This window comes from Haemorhous mexicanus, chromosome 12 (assembly GCF_027477595.1).
Source record: "Haemorhous mexicanus isolate bHaeMex1 chromosome 12, bHaeMex1.pri, whole genome shotgun sequence".
Lineage (NCBI taxonomy): Eukaryota > Metazoa > Chordata > Aves > Passeriformes > Fringillidae > Haemorhous > Haemorhous mexicanus.
This window is the reverse complement of record NC_082352.1, coordinates 14,049,637-14,071,468: the sequence shown is the minus strand read 5'-3', so window position 1 is coordinate 14,071,468 and position 21,832 is coordinate 14,049,637. Positions and strand designations below refer to the sequence as shown.

General features: G+C 47.0%; 1 protein-coding gene across 1 annotated transcript in view; it reads right to left on the bottom strand.

Moving 5' to 3' along the window:
- The window catches only part of NECAB2 (N-terminal EF-hand calcium binding protein 2), a 73,432-nt gene that overhangs the window by 36,832 nt on the left and 14,768 nt on the right, over nt 1-21,832 (bottom strand). The gene's annotated exons all lie outside the window — the stretch shown is intronic.

Below are 21,832 nucleotides of genomic sequence, written 5' to 3'. Positions count from 1 at the left end.
ACATCCAGAGTTATTTACAGATTTAAAGCTTCACACCAGAATGATCTCCAAGTGCTTCTGCAAAACTGGCCCTCAACCAAAGCAGAGCTGGCAGGCCCCAGGGTGGGACCCTGCAGATCTGGCTGGCCCAGAGCAGAGGAAGATGCTCCTGGGTATGGATGCACTGGCCATTGGCAACTGACTGGGCTCTTAACCCAAAGCATGGCTCAAACCCAAAGAGGAAAAACTGGTCAGCTTCATCCTAAAACTGAATTACATTTAAGAAATTATGGAGTGTTTTCTCTACCCTATGTTGAAAGGATGCAGTATGCTCATTAAGGGACATTTTCCAGATAGGAAAAGACCCTGGGCTGGAATTACAACAGACCCAGCAGTATCTCTTGCCATCTCTGCATCCTCTCCAGCACAGCCCATCTCTCTGCTCTGGACAGAAATATTAAATGGAAGCTATTTCACTGATGTGGAAATCTGGCCATAGACTTTCTGTTATTTTATATATTGGTCCCAGTGTTCATTTAATACTGGGGCCACTATGGACTCCTTAAATGACTGAGAAGAAAAGGAAATTATCAAATTCATGTACAAGGAGCTAAAAGAAAGACTCTCACAAGCTGGACTGGTAAGGTGACAGTGACATTTAACTGATAGATCTGGAGCCTTGCTCTGTGCTCTGTGGACAGGAACAGAACTGGATGTGAGAAAGCTCCTGTGAAGCTCAGCAATAAAGCAACAGGAGAGAGACAGAAGAAACTCTAAAGAAACTTTAGTTTATCATTTCTTGTCCAAGCTGGTGACACCACACTCTGGTGTGCAGCAGTGCCTGGGGGGGAACCAGGTCCCATATTATTTCAAATCTTTCCATTCATATCCACAGCAGAGTCACAGGCTGGAAATGCTGCCTACTTCGTGGTAGGAGAATGTATCATTTATTATTTAATCAAATCAATAATAAACCCTGCTGTTTCTTTTTCAGGAAATGATGCTAGAGGAAAAAATTATCCAACTCTCCACATACACATCAATATTTCTTCCCCAAAGTAAGGCTGCTGCTCCTAAAACATACCTGCATTGCCAGATGCTAACCCAGTTTCCTTTGCCTGGCATAGACAAATTTAGAACAGAGATAAACTGAGTCTAAGATGCCCATTTAATTGGCAATTATGGAAGGAACACAGCAGGAGAACAGTCTACAGCAACACTGGGTGAAGAGGGCACCATTTCCAGAGCACCACAATGGCTACAGCCAGGGTCCAGCTGCCTTTGTTGTTTCCCCATTCCTTCCCCCAAACGTGACCTTTTTGCAGCAGGCAGGGTGCAGATTTGCAATGCACAGCTCAGGGAATGGTCCCAAATCTGCTTCTTTTAGTGTACAGAACACCAAAGCACCTGTACTGCAGCAAGAACCTACTGCTTGAAGCATGCCCCCAGTGTCACCCAGGTTCCCCCTGGGCTGCCATTCTGTCCCTGGAGGAGATAAAAAGGCTGTGTCCAGGCAGGAGCCCCATCCACACCTCTCATCTCCACCTCTCCACCTTGCACTGCCTAAGAAGCTTTTCCCCCCAGTGCTCCTATTTATGCAGTATCCTAGCTAAGATCAAGGTTTGGTTCCTTCTGATCCTGACTGGCAGTGAATGCACATCTTCAAGCACCAAGATCAAAAAGATGACAGCTTTTCTATCCTACAAGGGCTAAACAATTCTTTATATATAGAACACTTTATTGTAAACCATAAATCAGTGCTTGTTCACCTTCAAACTGTCCTTCCACACACAGGGCAGCAGAAATAAATTCCCAGGAAAGTCACATAAACCAACTTCCTGAGAAAGAGAAACTGTAAAGTGAAGTGGATTTTTTTCAGGAGAGTACTTTGATCTGAATGTACAGTTTGCTTACCTCTGAAAAACACAAAGGTGTTGCTAAGTTTAAGGCAAAAAATCCACACCCTTTATCTAGTTTATATCTTATAACTTCTGTCTTGCATTTTACTCTTGCTTGATTTGTTTTGCTCTGGGGTTTTTGATACTTTTTTTTTTTTTTTGGTAATGTGTTCCAGGATGAATTTTGCTGCAGCTTCTGAAATATCTGTGTTTAAAATCTGTGCCAAAATACTGCCCTGACTCCTATCTCAGAGTGTCCAGAGAGAACAGGTAGACAGATACCAACTGCCATGACAGGTCAGATCATGGAAACCAACATGCTCTGAATTTTTGTTGGCATTTAACAGCCTGAAGTAAGGAAAAACCAGAATGGTGTAAGGATCTAGAGGAATAAGGAGGTGACAGTGAGTTTTATTTAATTTTTATTGTCTGGAGACCCCACAGAACTGCTTGAATAAAAGCATCCTTACCCCATGGAATCTGACTGAAAGTACCAATTTTATTTGCAAGCAGTGCTAGGGACTTTCATCTCCCCTCCAGCCACCAGCACCAAGCAGCAGTCAGCTCAAAGCTGATGGGTATTTAATAGAAACTGGAATACTTGTCAAGCACACAGAGCAAAACCCTTTCTGAGTAAAGAGATAATCCTGGAGCTGCATATCTATCATTGTGGAACAGCCTGAGAGCCTGGGTTTCTGGAGCCCAGCAGGCAAAGATGCCTTCAGGGAACTTCAGGGTGATAAGAGGAAGAAGAAGAGAGGGGCTGGGATTTGCCACTTCAGATTAAACTGTTAAAAAACCCTGGGTGAGGAGGATTGACCACCATGGTAGCAACACCAGGTCCCCTGGCTGGCAGTTGCTGTGATAAGTAAGAGCTGATGGGACACTGTGGTCCAGGAGGAGCCTTATCAGGACAGTCCCAGCTTCTCCTGACAGCAGAAGTGGCTACACTCAGTAGAGAATGGATAAGACTTCCAGAAAGCAGCTTTTTGCAGAAAGCTGCTGGGTTCAAGAGGTACAAATCCTCCACAGGGACAGGCAGAGCCTCAGTGGGTTCAGCCTCACCCACACCCTGCCCTGTAGAGCTCTGGGATCTTTCAGCCCTTGGGAGCTACTTTTGACAGGAAGCATAAGGGAAAAAATGAGATTGTTTGCCATATCTTACTAAACCAAATAAAGTTTCCATCATTTTCAAGATCTAGAGATCTCAAAGAGATCTAGATCATAAAGATATTAAAATCTAGAGATCTAGCTCTACACAAGTATTTGTGACTTTTTTATCTGGGCAACCATACCAAAGGCAAGTAACCTATTGTCAGTGACTCCCTCCCTCCCCTTTAAGCCCAGCACCTGAAGGTAACACCCAGCTGCCAGCAAGGACAAGTGCCACTAACTAGAAATTACCTCCCTCACACTGATGGGCTGAGAAAAGAGATCATCAGGCCACAGCTACCCTGCCATCATTTCTTCCTGAGAGTGCAATCTTCATTTTCCCCAAGCTTCTCAAAATAATTCAATCACAGGCAAAGACCAAAGCAAATTACCAGCCCAACAGAGTTATCAAAGTTAGAACTAACTGCAGAGGGAAGGGCATAAGAGAGAGCATCAGAAAGCCCCAGCTGGGATGTTATTATATCTCCATTTGCCATCATGAAAATGTGAGGAGTCCAGAAGTGGCTTTTATACTTCTAACTCACACAATCAAGCTGTTCTCACTCGCTAACACAGCCCAGGGAAAAATCAAACTGAGATCATAAATTGTCCAAAGGATAGGAGATCTGGTGGCTGAGTTTCTAAAATTCACTCAGTGATACAAATGGCTTAAAGCAGCTACAAAATAAGGTCACTGTTCTGAGCCTGAGTTTGCTAAATATGTTTTCAATTACATGAGGCTGAGACTGCTCATATATTTTCCAGATATATTATGAATATATTTTCCAGCTATTATTATGACTGTACTTCATTATTTACTCTTATTGCTCTGTGAGCCCTAAAATGCTCTAAGCTCCACTTACTTGCAAGTGCCCAACAGCTATGGGTAAGTAAATTGGATTTTACTGGGGCCTGTGAATAAAAATGAGAACTATTTTTTCTTATTTCTTGGGGTATGCATGTGCAGATACATGAGCCAGCAAGAACAGGGATTGGCTTCCACCCTGAACCTTCCATCCAGCCCCCTCAGAAGCCAGGAGGAGTGACTTTATTCATTTAAACAAAAGGGAATATGGGCTTGAGCTTTCCATCCTGGGCTGTTGGGGAACATGACCTCCAGCCCCACAGATTTGATCTGTGATGAACCTTTCCCCTGGGCAAAGAAGGATGTGTCCTCTGCATCACCCAGCCTGCTCCAAAAATCATCTGCAGCTCCTCACCGCTGACTCAGACAGAAAAAAAACACCAAAAAAACCAGCCAAACAAACAAAAAACAACAACAGCAACAACAAAAATCCACCCACCTCAATTCCTCAATTTTAGCCTCCCAGTGTTCTGTTGGGGCAGTTGCACTCAGCTGGAAGCAGGGCTGGTGATCCACCCCCAGACCTGCCTGAGGCTGCAGAGCCCCGGGAGCTCTGCAGGAGCACAGCCCATGTTTGGGTGGCTCTGCACCAGAACAGGGCCACTGGCACTGGAACTCAGCCCCTGACAGTGCCTTTGCTAATGAGATGTAGCACACACCATTACAAGGAAATTACTACAATTACAGTCATTTTCTAGTGAAAGAAATTTACGGAATGGCTCCCTAATTTTGCAACTTAACTAATGCCCAGCACAGCTGTTTTCACAAGGGTCAGTGCCACACCAAGCAGATAACCTGAGAGAGATACTGATGTTTCCAATGTAGTGAATAATCTGTTGGAAGCTCCTGTGCATTTCTAATGCCAGCTGGGAATGCTGGTGGGTCCTGCTGGGCGATGCTGGCACAGGAATGCAAAGGCTGGCACAGAAGAAGACAATTTCACACACAAAGCCAGGGACTGAACTTCAGGATCTGGGGTTTTGTTCACTCAACTCATTGCAAAACACTTGGAAATGCTTTTCTGTGTGCTGGGCATGATCCCCTCCTTTGCCTTCTTGCCATGAACAGTTTTGAGGTGCTGTGTTCCATGTGAGCCAGGACAGCTCCCGTGGCAGTGCCCTGTGCAGGGCAGGCTGGGCACACTCCCCAAAGCTCACTGGCAGCTGCCCAGGCTGCTCCACCTCCAGCATCTTCTCTGTGCCATGAGCTCATGGAAACTTCTGGTGTTTTTTTCTTCCCAGAACATCTTTCCTTCCTGGGCCTGGATGAGGCCTTGGAGGAACATTGGGTGCACAAAGCAAATGAAAGAACATCCCTTAAGGAGTCAGCCAGTTTCCCTCCCAGTCAATCACCCCAGGAATGAAGATCATCTCTTCTTTGGGAATTTGGCTAACTTTTGTCTTCACCAAACACAGTATTTAGCCAATTTTGCACTTCTCCTTTCTTCTCTGCAGCACAGGATGAAGTTCTGTGGTAAAACTGAAACTGGGACATACCCAAAATCTGGGAATGGCACTTGATAGAAGGACTGAGGATCCTTTTTGTGACTGGATTTGCCTTTTCATTTCCATTAAAATAGGGGGAAAGTGACTTTCATTACAAAATTACCACATCAGTCAGTATAAGATATTGAAGAATGACTTAAAGCCTGGTTCTTGTCTAGGGTGATGGGTAATGCTGCATGCACCAAGCAGACAATGGCTGGGAATCTTCCCTGTAGGACTTGGACTGGAGAAAAATGGGATTTCCATTGTAGTCAGAAAACTGCACCTCATTCCCATCAGAAATTGCCTGGGCATTAAGCAGTGTCCATTAGCATGCCAGAATTTTCCCCAAGCTGCTCAGCTTTTATCATGAAATCAAGCCTTTTGTCATCCTAGAGTTAGAAGCAATTTTGAAATTATTTTTAATGGCAGCTAAAGATAGTTATGAAATGTAAGCTGTAGGTAGGGAGACAGGCAGGACTGATAGAACACATTTTCTCTCACTAGCTTTTGTGAAGACTCTACTTCTTTCCCACATAATTCTCAGCCTGCTGTAATGACCTGATTTAAATGTGTGTGTGTTGGGGGGGTGGTGGTTTCTGTGCTCACCCATTGTATTGAATGTGGACTTTTGATCACAAGTATCTAGGAATGCCTTCCACAGAAATTCCTGCTTGTTTATATATTAAGTGCTGGAATTGGACTTCCCCAGGGTGTAAATAGCCTGGCTAGGTTCAATGTAATTGCTGCTTAATAGAGGTTATAGCAAAAATCACCCAAACAGTTGGAAGAGGATTCAGACAGAAATGCCTGCTGCCCACAGAGCTTTCTCCAGCCACCATTTCCCCCCAGAAAACAGGAGGTGACGAGTTTCAGTTTTCCTCTCACTACCCAAGTTATTTGCTCTCAGTTTAAAAAGAAAAGGGATGTCAAGAGCTGATTTCAGTGCATTTGCTTCACACCTGTAGCAGCACAAGGAAAGCAGAGTCAGCCCCTCCACGTGCTCTGTAGCAATTGCTGGGGGCTGCAGGTGATCTGAGCCCTGGGGCCCTGTGTGCATGAACATTTGGTCTGGCTAGGGCACAGCAGTGGGAAAACACTCAGGCAAGGAAACCAGAGCTGGCAGGAAGCAACCAGCTGGCAAAGAATTCATTCTGAGAGGCAACAGGTGAATTCTCCATGGGTTCCTTGGGCTCCAGCCTGGGCAGCCAGGAGGGGCTGGAGGGGAGGCTGTGGGGATGGCTGTGCACCAAGGTCAGTGCCATAGCACAAAGCAGACCTCTGGGCTATGAACCATCAATAGAAAGTATTAAATAAACAAATAAATAATGGAATGTCTGGTTCTGGCTAGGATAGAATTAATTTTCTTCCTACAGGCTGGTACAGTGCTGTGCTTTGGATTTAGTATGAGAATAATGCTGATAACACACTGCTGTTCCAGGGGTTGCTGAAGGGACTGGGGACACAGCTTCACCTCTGTTCCTTCACTCTCCCCCACCAGGAGATCTCTGTTTCCAGGCTGTTGCAGCCATCAGCAGACCCAGACACACAACTGCCACTGCCTCTCAGTTGTTTTTCATCTTACTTGAACTGAGACTGCCTTTTATATTGGGTGCTATTAAATGGATGAACTGACTTTGAACAACCATAGCTTTTTAGCACCTTTGATTTATTTACTCATTTAAAGTCTCTGCCCTGTGAGCTCCACAAGCACAGGCCAGCACAGCAAAGCAGGAGGTTCCTGTGCAGAGCCTGCAGCCTCCTGACCCAAACTGCCTCATTATCTCTGCAAAGGCTTTGGCTCTCCACATATCCACACACCTTCCTGCTCTCTGCATTGCTACTCAGTCTCATCCCCTCTCTGTCATCCTGAACATCTACTGAACATTTACTTCCTTCTCCATTAAAAGGCCTCCAGTGTCTCCCCTCCCCACATCTTTCTTTGTTTGAACTCTTGGGTGTAACATGTGACATTGCAGACACAGCTATACAAAATCTGAATTTCTGTTATAGAGGAGATTAAGTGGTTGCAACATCATCAACCTCTGATCTCTGCCCCTTGATCCCCAAAATTTCTGTTTATTGCCAGGTAGCCTTGCTGCAGACCCCTTCTTCAGTCACCCTCCTGAAACACAGCACACAGGTTGGATATTAGGAAAAATTTCTTTACTAAAAGAGTGGTCAAGCATTGGAACAGACTGTCCAGGAAAGTGGTGGGATCACCATCTGTAAAGGCATTTAAAAGACTTGTAGATGTGGCACTTGGGGACAGTGACAGACTCCAGGGGCACTCCATGATCTTAGAGGCTTTGCCAACCTTGATCATTCTGTGATTTAAAAAACATCAGCAAACTTTCCTCTACCAAACCCCTGTCAAAGCCCATGAGCCATCAGCAGCCTCTCTAAATATTTGATCTAAAGTGAAAATGAAACACAAAGACAGCACACCTTGTTGTTAATATGGGATCCCTCTGTGCTTCAACCATCCCAGAGCAGTAAATCCTGACTTCAAAACTTCTTCCTTGCATTTAAGGCAAAATTCTTACAGGGAGACCTTGCTGAAAGGGAGCAGAACCTGTCTCCTGCAGTGCCCTAAAAATAACTATTCTGGACAAGAATTACTACAGACAAGGAAAAATACAATAAAATAAATAGTGGGAGGAAAAACTGATATTTGGATACTTATACTAAATTATTAAATAGCATAGCTCCTTTTTTCCTATGCAAAAAATAGTTAATTTTTATGCATCAGCAAACTGCAGTGTGATACATAATTCCCTGCAAGGTTAAGCATTTCTTTGTGTGCAGAATAGAGGCGGCCTGGGAATCACAGAGAGAAATTTAGATCTGCTCCTGAGCCCTGCCACATCAAAGCAGAGCAAGGGGTTTATTTGGGAGACTCCTTTGCAGTTCCCCACTCACACATCAAAAGCTATGCATGGTTTCAAGCTGTTGCAAGGCCCTCACTCCTGCCATGCCATGGTGATGCTCCAGGTGCTCCCCACTGGGGAGAGTTCTGCTGAGAGGGAGAAGTCCTGGCTGATGGGCAGAGGTGTAAAACCACTGCAGCCCCTGGTGTGCTCCCCTTCAGGTCTCCTACAAGGATAATATGGGATCTGAGGGAGCTCATGCCTTTCTGAACTCCAAGTGACCTTCACCATATCTGAAGAAAAAGCCTCTGAGAAGCTACCCTGGGTAACACCTTCCAGAGTCCCCTCTGCCCAGGCTGCCTGAGGACAGGTCACACACACACATCAGAGCCTGGCCTCAGCAGCCAGGAGGGAAACCTGGGTTTCTCTGTAGGGACAAGTCAAAATATCACTTCTGAAGCTCATCAGGTCACTTCCCATCCCTGAACTGTTCAGTGCCAGGCTTTAAGTAGCCTGGTCCAGTGCAAGGTGTCCCTGTCCATGCCAGAGGATCGGAACTAGATGAGCTTTAAGGTACCTGCCAACCCAAACCTTTCTATGATTTATTTTATTTCCATCCCCAGGTGAGCAGCCAAAAGCTTCATTTTGCTGGAAATCAGTCCCTGAAGCTACAGCTCCCTCCTGCACCCAGACAGACCAGGAGAGCACCAGTGCTATTCTCAGGAAATTGCTGGAGCAGCCACAGCCAGGGCACAGCTGCTCTGGAGCTGGAGCACAGGTTGGATGTTCTGTGTATCCCACTGAGCTTAAGGAGCAGCTCAGTGCTTTGACAGCAGCAAACCCAGAGCCTGGGGCTGACACAGCTCTCAGACTCCTGAAGAGCAGCAGTGGGTGCATGTCCATGGCAAACAGGAGAGAGAGAAAGAAGACAACTTTATACAGCAGGTGCTTCATCCTAAGATGTGGGGGAACACCATTACTTGCTGACAGAAACCTCATGCATTCTAAGAACACACTGGAGCCTGTAGAGGGCCCTCACACTGTCCCCTGCCAAATTAATGTCCCCACTTCTGACTGAGCACAGCTCAGATCCCAGATTTAGAAAGGCTATGTCTATAGTTCTGTGCTGTGCCCCAGTGGGAATGGGCTGGCTGAAACATTTGTGCACTATCAGCTCCAGGCAAACTGCCAGCTCCAAAGTTTTCAAACTTTATCGTTACAATTTGTCAGAAACAACAAAAGGAAAAGTAAACCTGGGATGATTGATTAGGAAGCTTCAATCAAGCCAAAGCAGAAGCCAACACTCCCAACTCCAGTGCACCCCAGCTCTGCAACAGCCTATTAAATCCAGATTTCTTGGAAAGCTCAGAAACAGGCACCAAACAGCCCCAGTTCCCCTCTGCTCCTCATTAACCAGCCTTCCTGCTTGCTTTTTTAACGTGCAGATAGATGAATATTTCAGAGGGCCAAGGCAGGGTTTGCACTATTTCCAGCTCATTATACCCAGCACTCAGCTTCCAAATGAGGAAGAGGCAAATGTTTGAGCAAAAGAGGAAAAACTTATGAAAATGCATGGTATTGCCTCTCACAAGTGTGGTCTTGGTGTGGCCAGGGCACGGCAGGGACAGAACCTCCCTGGGGCTGAGGCTGTTCCTGGCTGGGCTTGCAGCACCACGCTGGATTTGGGCACAGCCTGGTGATGCTGCCAGAGGCTGCAGTGAGGGATCACTGCTGCCAATTCCCTGGGAGCTGCTCCTGGGGATCACTGCTGCCAATTCCCTGGGAGCTGCTCCTGGGGATCACTGCTGCCACACCACAACAGCAGTCTCTCCCAGGGACAGCCTGGACAGGAACCATGGGGAACATTTCAACTGCTGTCCTACCCAGCAGGTAGGGAAGCACAGTGTCCATCTAAGGGAATTGCTGCAGGTAAAACAATAACACCTGGTTTGATTTCCTGATCTCTGACAGCAGAAGCTGCATTTAACCTAACTGAAGGATTTAGTACAATAGCCAAAAGCAGTGCTCAGGTGCAGTGACTGTGCTGGGTCCCTGTGTGATGGTGGCATTGTCAGGAACGAGCCGTGGGCAAGTCTGAAAACCCACCTGGTTTCTGTCACTGCAACAGTTCCCCTGTTTCCCCCTTGTAAAATGAGCATTATTCTGTGCCCAGTAAAGCCTTGCAGTGGATGAGAAGCAGTGGGTGAGAAGCAGTGGGTGAGAAGCAGTGCTCTAAGTGACCTTCCACTAACACCCACCAGAGGCAGGCAGTGGCAGCGGGGCTGTTTCCATGTGGTGGCCACTGGAGCTGTTGACTGTTGACAAATTAGCAGCAAATTGCTGCAGATTAGAGAGCTACAAACTCATCTCTTTCTGCAGTCCCATGAAACAATATCCAGATTGCATTGGCAGCATCAACAGTTTTCCATTCAGCTAACAAGCTGTGCAGAGATGAAGACAGCAAATTAAACGAACACGAAAAGCAGATTCCTCATTTGCATTCTCAGAAGGCAGAAGAAGTTTCCCGACTGCTTTATCATCTGCAGCATACAGGACATCCAGCTCCCATGCCAAGGCTCAATTGGTGCTTGAATATCAAATGCAGAACCTGCACCATTAATTACTTGTTTCCTCATGTTAATTCCTGAGCTCTGACGTCCAGGTGGAAGCCTACAACACCGACCTCCTGCAACACTAATGTTTCATTCCTTGAAACTCGATGGTCTTAAAATCCCTGTTGAAAAAAGTTTCAGGCTCTAAACAAAACAACTGCTCATGTTTGATGATTCCTCTCTGAGAAACCCCTTTGAAAAAAGCTAATTTTTTTGGGGTAGCCTCCGCTTCAGTACAAATGAGAGCCAAGGTTGTCCCTCCCCACAGGATGCCCTTGCAGGTCTCCAGCACGGTCTGTCCTGGCTCCCCATGGCTGCATGGGGACAGCAGCCAAGCCAAACCTCACACAATCTACCCCAGCTGCTCTTATTTCTATGCTTCCACTTAATAAGCTTCTGCATTTCCCATTTATTTTCACAGTGAAAATGTAAGCCCTATGCTCACTGTCTCCAGCTATTTGTCCAGGGCAGGATGGGTGTCTCAGCCCTGTCAGAGATATTTAACATCTCTAAGGCAAACAATGCAGATCTCTTCTACACTCTTTCATCCAGTAAAGCATCTGAGCAGCACAGAACAGAGCAGCCCTGCAGGGAAAGCACATCTGCTCTGAAAAGATTTCTGCAAAGAAAAAACAAAACCTAAATATGTTTTTCTGTTCCAGCAAATTCAACTAGCACCTCTTTAATCACAGATTTCTACTTTTAACAAAGCTGCAGCATGAATATCTTCGCTGTTTATTTTCTGTAGTTTGTTCATTTCAAAAGTAGGTTATTAAACCTCCAGAACTCTTACCCAGCTTCTCAGTTAAGGGGAGAAGAAAGATAAGGTATTTTGCTGTCTTTTCTGCAACGACCCATGTAGCAGAGACTAAAGTACAAATGAAAAACCTCAAATTAAACAAATGATGAAAACAAGAGTAACAAGAATCACTGCAGCTGCCCGGCAGAGCCTCCCCCGAGCACGGCCCGGCTTTCACAAGTAGGTCACGGCTGGCACTGCGAGCTGAGCATCCCCATCTCTGCTGTGCTCCGCCCAGCCCGGGCTGCACAGGCAGGCAAAGCCCCTGGACCAGCTCAAAAGGCAGAGGGAAACTTGTGTGCCAGCTCAAAAGGCAGAGGGAAACTTGTGTGCCAGCTCAAGATCCCTGCCGTGAAGCCCCCCCGGCCCCCGCCCATCTCAGCATCTCGCACCAGCTCCTCCCGTGCTCATCCCAGCCCTGGCCCGGCACTCTGGGATCCAACCCAGCCTGCTTCAGTTTGGCTAAAGCCAAGATGAGGGAAAAAAAGGGTATCTGAAGGACAAAGTCACTGGAAAAATGCCTACAAGTTTGTTTGGTTTTTTGATTTCATTTTCCCTTAGGGAAAAATGGGGTCATCCGGCTTCTCTTCTTAGAGAAAACTTTCAAAGGAAGATTTGAAAATCCCAGACCTAAAGTATTTCAAGTTTTGTTTCAGCTTAATCCTTATATCTTCCCCTGAACACTGACAACAGCCTCTCAAGATTTTGCTTTTCCACAGCAAACCTGAACAGGTCACTGAGTTCCTAAATAGGAAAGGAAGAGAAAAAACTCTCTGCTGCAGTTTTTCATTGAAAATTGAGAACCACAAGTGCTCAAACCACTGGCGTGAGCTGTGCATGGGACTGTTTCCTAACACAGTGCTGGGGAAGGGTCTCCCTACTCACTCACCCAGCCCTGCTGCAGCTCATCCAATTGCTTCTTTGGGAGAACGTGTTTCAGAGAAGTCTTTGTGAATTTTTAATGCTGTGTGCTACTTAGTGTTTGCTGAATTCACAGTTTTCCACACCATCTCAGCAGCCATGAGACCTGGAGCAGCAGCACACAGCCTTTCCCAGCACAGCTGAGGGCCTGGCATCACACAGATCCCAGGGAGAGGCCCAAGAGCAGTGCAGGGAGATGCTTCCAGACCCTTCTGCAGAACCTCATGATGCAGAACTTCCCCAAGGCACCCCCCAGGTTTAAGCTGGATTTGAGTGGTGCCCTCATGGGAACACAGAGCAGCACTGCCCACACTGGCACAGCAGAACAGCCCTGTCTGCAGCCTCTGCACAGGGAACTCTGCTCTCAGCTCTTCTTCTCTCTTTAAGGTCTTACAGAGCCCAAAGGTGAGGTCTGGAGAGCAGAGGGGGGAAGTGCTGGATGCTGGTGTGAGAAACCAGCTGGGAAAGCAATGCATTGTGCAGAAGGAGGAGAAGAAGGGGAATGTGGCCCATGAAAGCCAAGACACACAATCTGTCTGACACAAGGGTGGAGCATGACCCTTCTGCTTTTGGCAGAACCCAATTTACACAGGAGAGCACTGGCACTCAGGGCCTCCAGCCCTTAGGGTGATACTTAACAGCTTCCAAGATAAACCACACTCAGATGAGCTCTCTTCTGCTGTCCCCAGGCTCTGTTCAGAAAATCACTGGAATCCTTTTATAGTTTTTTAAAGAAGAAACAACACCAAAAAACCTCCCACCAGAACCCAACAGCACCTAGATTCACAGACGTGCCATGCCAGGAAGTGCTATACAAGACACTCATAGGAAACCCAAATTGCTAACACATTTTTTCCCCCAAAGCTGAGGAGCCCTACGTTGGGAACACAGCCCTGCTCCATTCTGCTCAGGAGTACAGGGCTACCACAGAAGCACTACAGCAGGAGTAAAGATAACTCAGCAACCAAGAAAGAAAACTCAGGAGCCACTCTGCACATGGACAACTCACTCTGGGTTGCCTGGCTCGGTGATAGAAACACTTGAGGGAGCCCTGGACTTTGTTACACTGAGCATTATGAGCTTTAGGTAATGGAATAGAAAATTGAAGGTTTAGCCCTGGATGATATCTTCTGTGATGTTTGATCAAACCCTCCTGGTGTGGAGGAGGTGATTTATTAGCACAAATTGGACCCATTTGAAGAATGAAGCATCCTGGTGCAGGAGAAGGCTCATCTGAGAGCTTCATCAAAGCAGCAGCTTACAGAGAGGTTTTCTGTCTCCCAGCACTACCAGCTCACATGTCAGTGCTAAACCTGCCACGAAAAAGCTTCCCAGAAAGCAGACAAGCATCCTCACAGCCTTGGAGGAGCACAGCTCTCTGCAGGCTCTCCTTTGCCTGCAGGAAACACACTAAAACTTCCTGCCTTCCCAAACTGCTAGCACAGGCTGGATTTCTAGACTGGTTCAATGCACAAAGCCATGGGTGAAACACAAAAAGAGAGGACATAATAAGCCAGGAGATAGGAAGCAAAAGGGTCCTTGCAAACCCAGTGGGGTGGGTGAGGGCCAGGGTGCTGGCCAGGCCATGCTCAGGGGACATATCTGACTGAGGGCTTGGTGACACTGGCTGTGGGAGATGACACAACATTTGCTGTTTCCTTCTATGTCCATCCTAATTAAGGAGGAGCTAATTCCAAACCTTGCCTGTCTCTCCCATGGAGCACACTGCTGTGCCTTGGCAGAGAGAAGGAAGCTCACAATGGGCTCCGTGGTTTCCTCCCTGCCCAAATCCCATGGGATTCTGGCTGTGCTACAGAACAAGGTGGCTCCTGATGCAAGCTCAGCCCCTGTGAATCTGCACCCAGTGCTGCTGCAATAGCTGTGCACGTTTAATCCTCACTCTTGTTTTAAAAAAGGATCAAAATGTTCAGCATGCTGACAATTCAGAGGTTAGCAGTCCAGCACAGAAATACCTACTGCAGGCATAAAACCTGAATGCTAAAATTCTAGGAGACAGACAGTAAAAAGAAAACAAACCCTACTCATGCTGTACAGCAGCAGCCCATTCCTGCTCTGTACTGAATTATGAATATGAGAGAAGTGCTTTCTTTCACAGTGCCTTGGTTCTCCAGCCTCTTGCTGTATAAATACATTTGCTCAGGTCAGTAAGGGGCTCTCAGAAAAAGCACAGGGGAAGGGAGCAAGTGGCCCCAGTAACCCAGAGTTTAAGGCTCCTGATACTGAAAAAAAAGTGGATCTGTTTGCCCTGCTAAATCTTTCCCCAGCTGGGTTTGCTGTGAGCAGCCTGAGCCTTCAGCCAGGAATGCTGTGTCTGGAGAGGGCTCAGCCGGCTGGGAGGGAGCAGGGACGGGCTCAGGTGCCACATGTGACACCCCAGGGCCCAGCTGGCAGCAGGGCAGGGATCTCTGCTCCTCACTGGGGCCTTGGTCTGCCAGTGGACACCTCCTTCTTCCACCTCCTCTACCCAAATCTACCCCCAACCTCCCATCTTTCTTCCATTATCAGCCCCCTAGAGGGAGGGGAAATGGGAAATGGGAGAAGTACCAGGTGTCCTTCCTCGTTTGGGTGTTGCAAATCCACCTTTTAAGGAAACATCTGCAGAGACTGAGTGCTGTGCCCAGGCAATCAGGCAGCCCCAGCCCCGTGCTAAGGACAGGCAAGGCACAGCACGGTGGGATTGCATTTGCTGAACAGCAGTCACCTCTCCCTGCCTGCTGACCTTTAAAATGTCAGGCACCTCATTTAGAAAGCAACAATTGGGCTTGAAAAGTTTTTAAGGCTCTGTGTCCTGCTCCAGCCAATTTTGCAGACAGTGCTCTGCAAGAACTCTCCCACTGCTGGGTTTTTCCTTTCCCTTCATCTCCCCAGGATTTCAGCATTTAGCACCTCAGTTCTCTCAGGCTGCTCTTGGTGCTGGAGGATTTAATATTCCTGTCTATGGACAGCCCCACTTTTGTAACTTATTTTCATTTAATTCTGCCTCCAGTTAAATGCTAGAAAACCATTTCTCCCTCTGACTCCCAGCTTAGGAAAACCTTTTGCAAGATCTAAACTCTGCTGTTTTCCTACAATTAGATTACAGGATGCAGGAGAGAGGAAACGAGTTTAGTTCCTTTCTTTGAAAAATATAAATATTTTATCTTGTTTTTACAGTCTTATGCAAGTACTTCCATTTATAGCACACACTTTTTTCCCCCCACTGTTTGACACATACCAAGTGTATTAATTGATACCACGATCACTCCAGCTACAAAAAGATAACCAGACAATTCTGCACGTGCCTGTGTTTGCATACAGCCAAAGCCTGAGCTGCAAAAAGCCCAGGGACAGTCATGTACTCCCCATTCCCTACCTCTGGTCTCCAGTTTGAAACCCAGACAGGCAAGCTGTGTCTTCCTACCACTCAGCTTTCCAGGCAGAAGTGTTTCAAATCAACTCATGGTCCCTTCCTGTCCCTCTGTCCTTCCTTTCCTCTTATCCCACCCCATGGGGATGTCACAAGGGTTAAATGAATGCTGCACATTTTCTCTCTGCAGATGGTGCTGGAGCCAAGGAAGGTGGCAGCGTGGTGCCATGGCAGCTCTGCAGCTGCTCCTGCCTGCCAGGGTACATATTTCCCATTATTATTATTATTATTATTATTATTATTATTATTATTATTATTATTATTATTCTACACTGCAGATCTATTGATGTGAATACACTGATAAAGATTTTGAAAAATCTCGAACATTTTGCCAGTATTAGTTCAACCTTGTTTAGAAGGTGGAGAGGGATGTATAAAGGAGAAAAAAAGCAGCTGATGGTACTACAAAGGCGAGGAAGGAAAAGCAGCCTTGCTTAACAAAGTGCAGCATGTTTGAAAGGCAGCAAAGCAGCCAGCTGGAAAAGCAACATCTCCACAATGAACACAAGATCCTTTAGAAGGGAAAATAAGCCTCAGTGCACTAATTTTTATTAGCAGCCAGGCCCAAGCCTGTGCTTTGGTGCTGGCACAGCAGAACAACGCAGCCAAATCACTGCCTCAAGCAGAGCTTCTGTGGGCTCCTGGAGCCAACACTGAGGCTTAAGAAAAAGAGCCCCCACTGGATGTGCAAAGCACCAGAAGCACCCAAAAGCCACACTCAGCAAAGCCTTAGAGTCTTGCTGCTCCTAGAGCCTGAGGCTGGAAAGCCAAGCAGGGGCTGCAGGCACTCCCATCTGTCAGGCTGGGGCCTCAACAGCAGCACTCACTCAGGGCAGAGACTTGGCAGCAGGATCTGATCTTGGATCCAAACCCCAAGTTCAGGCTGGGTTGATCCTTGAAGCCAAGCCCAGCTTGGTTCTGGTTCTAAAGTTCTGCTGAGGGGCAGCAGGAGCATGTCCCTTTGCAGCTGGCACTCAGCTCTGCTGTGGCACCTGGCCAACACAGACAGCCCTCGCCTCTGCACTGGGCTGCAGCAGGGTCTCAGAAAATAAAGTCCCATTCAAAAAATAATTCAAAATTATCTCCACCTCTAAAACTTTCTGAAAGTGGTGCAGACTTTTCCCAGAGCAGCACACCACCTTCCCATGGTGCAGCCAGCCAGCCATGGAACCAGAGACACTCAGGCTCCTGCTTCTCAGCCCATGAACATCCATTTCACTCTTGCTAACACATCCTCCCATGAAAAAACACTGGCTGTTCCTGCCCCTCAGACTATCCCTGCTGGGAGTAGCAGATGGGGATGTATCATTGTTTCAGCTGCAGATGTGTCTATCTCCACTGCAAATCAGTAAGATACACCTTTCTCTCACATGCATGTTATCTGGTACTTTAAATGAGTGAGAAAGATAGGAGGAAGAAAAAGATACCCATGATTTATAGCTGTTCCTGGCCAATTGCCTGAACACAGGCTGCCAGAACATATTTTCTCACAATTGTCAGGCAAAAATTGCTAGCACATTATGAGGATAACTTGCAGCAGTGTATTTGTTCTGGATTCAATTTTTGCCTTATTTAATTTTAATAGCTATAATAAAAAATCTTCAATAAATACAGCTGATCTGCAGAAGATACCTAATTAAAAAGAATGCCAGAGCCCAGTGCTCTGTCCCTTGTTCCCACAGCAACAAGAGCAGAGGAGAGCATGCAAGCAGAGAGGCAAAAGGAGTGCTTTTCCTCCACTAAAGATCTCTGTTCCCCAGAGGGAACTTCCCAGGGATTAAAGGCAAACATAGGACAGCCCTGCTCCCAAGAAAGAGGAGCAGCAATAGAAGCTCTTAGTGAGATTTAGGTGGTGTGGCAAGAGAAATAACCTGAGCTGAGGGAAGGAGCCTGTGGGGGTGGCAAAGGCATTTTAAGGAGTCCCCACACTCATCACCTCCACCTGGGTGTGCATTGCCATTCTGCACCCTGTCACTCCTCAGCACTCAAACTGCTGCAGGTGAGCTCAGGGTGAAAGATCCAGGCTGGAGCACCTCTGCACTAAGGCAGCATTGGGCACCAGCCCTCCTAAGGGAGAGTCACTGAACCCAAATTGAACCTTTGAGTGGAGTCACCTCGCAGCCCCTCCGTGCCTTTGAATGCAGTTTGGGAAATGTGGCACTGACACTCCCACCAAGGCAGCAGGACCAAACCAGGCTTTTTTTAATCTCAGTTATGGTATGTATTTAATCTGACAGGATACTATATCCAGTCAAGCTACAAAAGTCCTTTCCAAGCACTTTAAAATTGTGTATCTGTAAAAAAAACCAAAAACAAAACCCCCACCAAACCAAAATCCAACAAAAGAAAAAAACCTCCAACATTAGCAGAAGAAATATCGATCTGCTGTATCTGAAAAGTTTCCCTTTGAAAAGCAAGATGGGATATTAATGAGACAGATCAAAAATTGTTAAATCCTCAATGTCCATCACTTCCCTGACTTGCCACTAAAGCCAGAGCCTTCCCTTTCCCATGTGCAGCCATTTCCATGCAGAACAGACCTTCCTGCAGATTCCCTCCTCTCCTGAAACAGGAGCCAGCACTCACAGCTACATCTCATCTCCACAAGCTCCTGGCTTCCCTGTGGCAGGAGGAGAGCCCCATTCCCCACCAAACCTGTGCTGGTTTTGTCCCTGCCCAGGTGTCAGGTGCTCCTGGTGCAGCCCAGCCTCGCAGACCCACAAAGAGCTCGTGGCTGTCCCCTCTGGAGGGTGCCCAGCTACCTGGCCCTTATCTCCCCTCTGAGGTTTGCTACCACTAACCTGAGCCAGGCCAGAGGGACATTCCCAGCACCTGGCCCAGACAAGGAGCTGGAATCAGTTCAGGACTTGTGTCATGAACTCAGAAGAGATGTCAGGGCTGATTCCTATCTACAAGGAAAATACATGAATATAATGCAACTGAAATTGCTGTCAGGACACCTACAGCTGTGTCACTTCAGGTCAACAATCTTCATGCTCCAGAAAAACCAGGGCAAGAACCACCACTTTTAAGGCACTATCAATAAAGCTTATATTTTTGGGGTTGGGTTTACAAGTAGGTAAGAGCTCCATAAGTGTTTTATCGTGCCCTTTGCTGGCTGTCCTTGTGCCATGTACACACATTTGCTCTGCAGCCCCCAATTAAATCTCTCAACTTTGGCTCTGGAAAGAAACATCTTTAAAAATCCTCTCAGCTAATTGAGCAGCTTTTCAAAGTCTCCTCAGTAAACCACAATCCTTTATTCCCACTCTCCACAACATGGTCATTAAATCTCTTACAATAATATATCCCCTTTTCTCCTGTCCAGCTGAAGCTTCTAATGAGGCTTGCAGAAGAAAACCCACATCTCCCAATCCACAAAGAGAAGAAGAAAATAAACTCCATCTCCTTTGCACTGCACTGTGTGTCAGACCCTACTTGGTGCACTTCAAAGCTGAAGGAGCCTTTGGAAGCACTGCCCTGGGGATCAGAGGCTCAGCCCCAAATTGCCAGGCTGAAGCCCATCCCCTGCTCCACACCCCCTCCTGCTCCTCTCAGGGACACTCACAGCTGCTGCCTCAGCCCTCTGGACGGAGGGAACTGAAAGGAGGAGCTGAGAGAGGGTGGGTAGAGCAGAGAAAGAGCATTGCCTGTGGAAATGTGTGTGTGACAGGCTCTGTCACACACACAGAGCCCCCCAGAGGCTGAGCACAGCTGCCCTCCCCACTGCCCAGCCATGGGGTAGAGCCCAAGCAAGGGCAGCTCCTTGCCCTGCCTGGTCAGCACTCTCTGAGCACAGGGAGCAACGTGGGCAGGCAGCTTTGGCCCTCTGGCAGGGACAAACAGCCTGCAGGAAGGCTCAGCTGGTGGGTCAGACTGGAAATCCACCTGTGGGGCAGGCTGGTGGGGGCTTTCCAAAGCAACAGCTCTACTCTAGTCTGCTCCCCCACATCTGAGCACAGTGTGCTCCAGCAGAGAGCACAGGTCAGCAGTGGCCCCAGGGCTGACACTTGTGCCAGACAGTGCTCACGGGAGGATGACCCTCCAGGTCAGCAGCATCATCTGGGATTTTAACAGGCTGAGGTGTAGCCTAATATGCAAGTGTAAAAGCCTGTGTGTTTGGTGTCTGACTGACTCTGAGGTTCAAATCCATTCGTTGCTGATGCAGAAATGTCAGGAAGCCCTGAGGGTTACAGCAGTTAATGGCTTTTACCATGGGTTTCGCTCAGCAGCTGAATTTTTGAGAAAGAGGGGAAAGAAAGGCTCAGCAGCCAGAGAAGGGATGGTGCTGGGCACAAAAGGCAGCCAGGAGCTGCCAGCACAGCCCTGGAGTGCAGCAACATGTGGTTCAATATATTTTACAGGCACAAGGCACAAGCACCACAGGCAGCAAGCACGCCTGAAGGAGGCCAAATACTAAGTAAAGCTGATTTTCCAAGTTTTTCTTTGAGTCGGGTTTGATATTCTAGGTGCAGGTTTTAGAGCAAAAGGGCAAGGGCACAGGGGATGGCCCCCTGCCCTGCAAAGTACCTTGAACAGTGAGGAAAGGGCACTCTGCACAGAACCTGGGCTACCAGAGAGCAGCTGAAGTGTCAGCAAGCCAGGTGCACTCTGTTTGAACAGAGGAATATTCCCAGCTCCTTATAACCCTGCCAGTCCCATTCCCTGCTGCTGGTGGTCACACTGGGACCAACAGTGCCTCCATTGCCCACTGCAATGAAGGATCTCACAGGACTTTCTATTTTGGCTGCCTTTCCCAGCAGGAAAAGGCCTCAGGAACAGGACAACAGAAATTACAGTTTTGGACAGTAATGGGCCATAAATCGATGCTGTGCAGAAATAGGTGGAATATGGGCATTTCTGTTGTGGAAATTAAAGTTTTTGTGCTGTCACATCATTGACTTGAGTTCTTGGGGGTTTCTGGGCTGAATCCAAACCTTGCCCAGCTCAAACCTTCTCTGCCTTAAGCCTGGCACTAAGCAAGCCACGTGTGGGCCCTGATTAAAGCCAGGCTGCTGCATAACTCAGCCTGTAGCACATGAGGGTGCAATTGTTAACAAAGTCATAACCCAGTGCACCCAATTCAAGGTCTGCCCTGAAGAATTAAGGTAATCCAGTTAAAAAAAAAAAAAATCCACCCCTTGATTCTAACATGAATTTGCTAACAAGCAACTGGAAGTGACTTTAGAAGAAAAACAGATCCTAAAAAGCTCCCAGCTCTTCATTTCTGCTGCACACAGCATGCAGCAGATACCCTCAAATCTTTGAAGAATGAAAGGGCAAGAGCAGCTGGGAAGTGCCCTTTCAAGGCAGTCAATGATGAAAATCAAATCACAGAATCTTTTCCTGGGTTCATAGTGATAAAGGGTGGAGAGAAGTACTGGACACATCTAATGACAGCCTGTAGAGCATGGCCAGCAGCCACCTTTCACAATTATCTCAATATTCATCATCTGGTGGATAGGCCTGTTTATTATTTTGGGAACAGCATGTCCCAATTCAAGCAGATGTCCTCCCTTCCAAATCATGTGCTGTGAGCTTTGCAAGGACTTGGAAGCCTTACTGAGAGACCTTGGGATGATACAGGAGTCCAAACAACTGAAAACAAATTCAAACTTTCTCCTTGTAAATAAAGGTCACTGCACAGCCTTACAAGGTGCTTTTTGATTGTCACATAAAATCTAGACTATCTAAATGCAAATCTTTTCTTATTTACTTAAAAGACAAAGATAAATACATTCAGACTGGTCATCTGCTCATGGAAGACCTATCAGATTTATCCATAGTAACAAAGCCTGATTCATCACTGAATTTTTCTACTTATA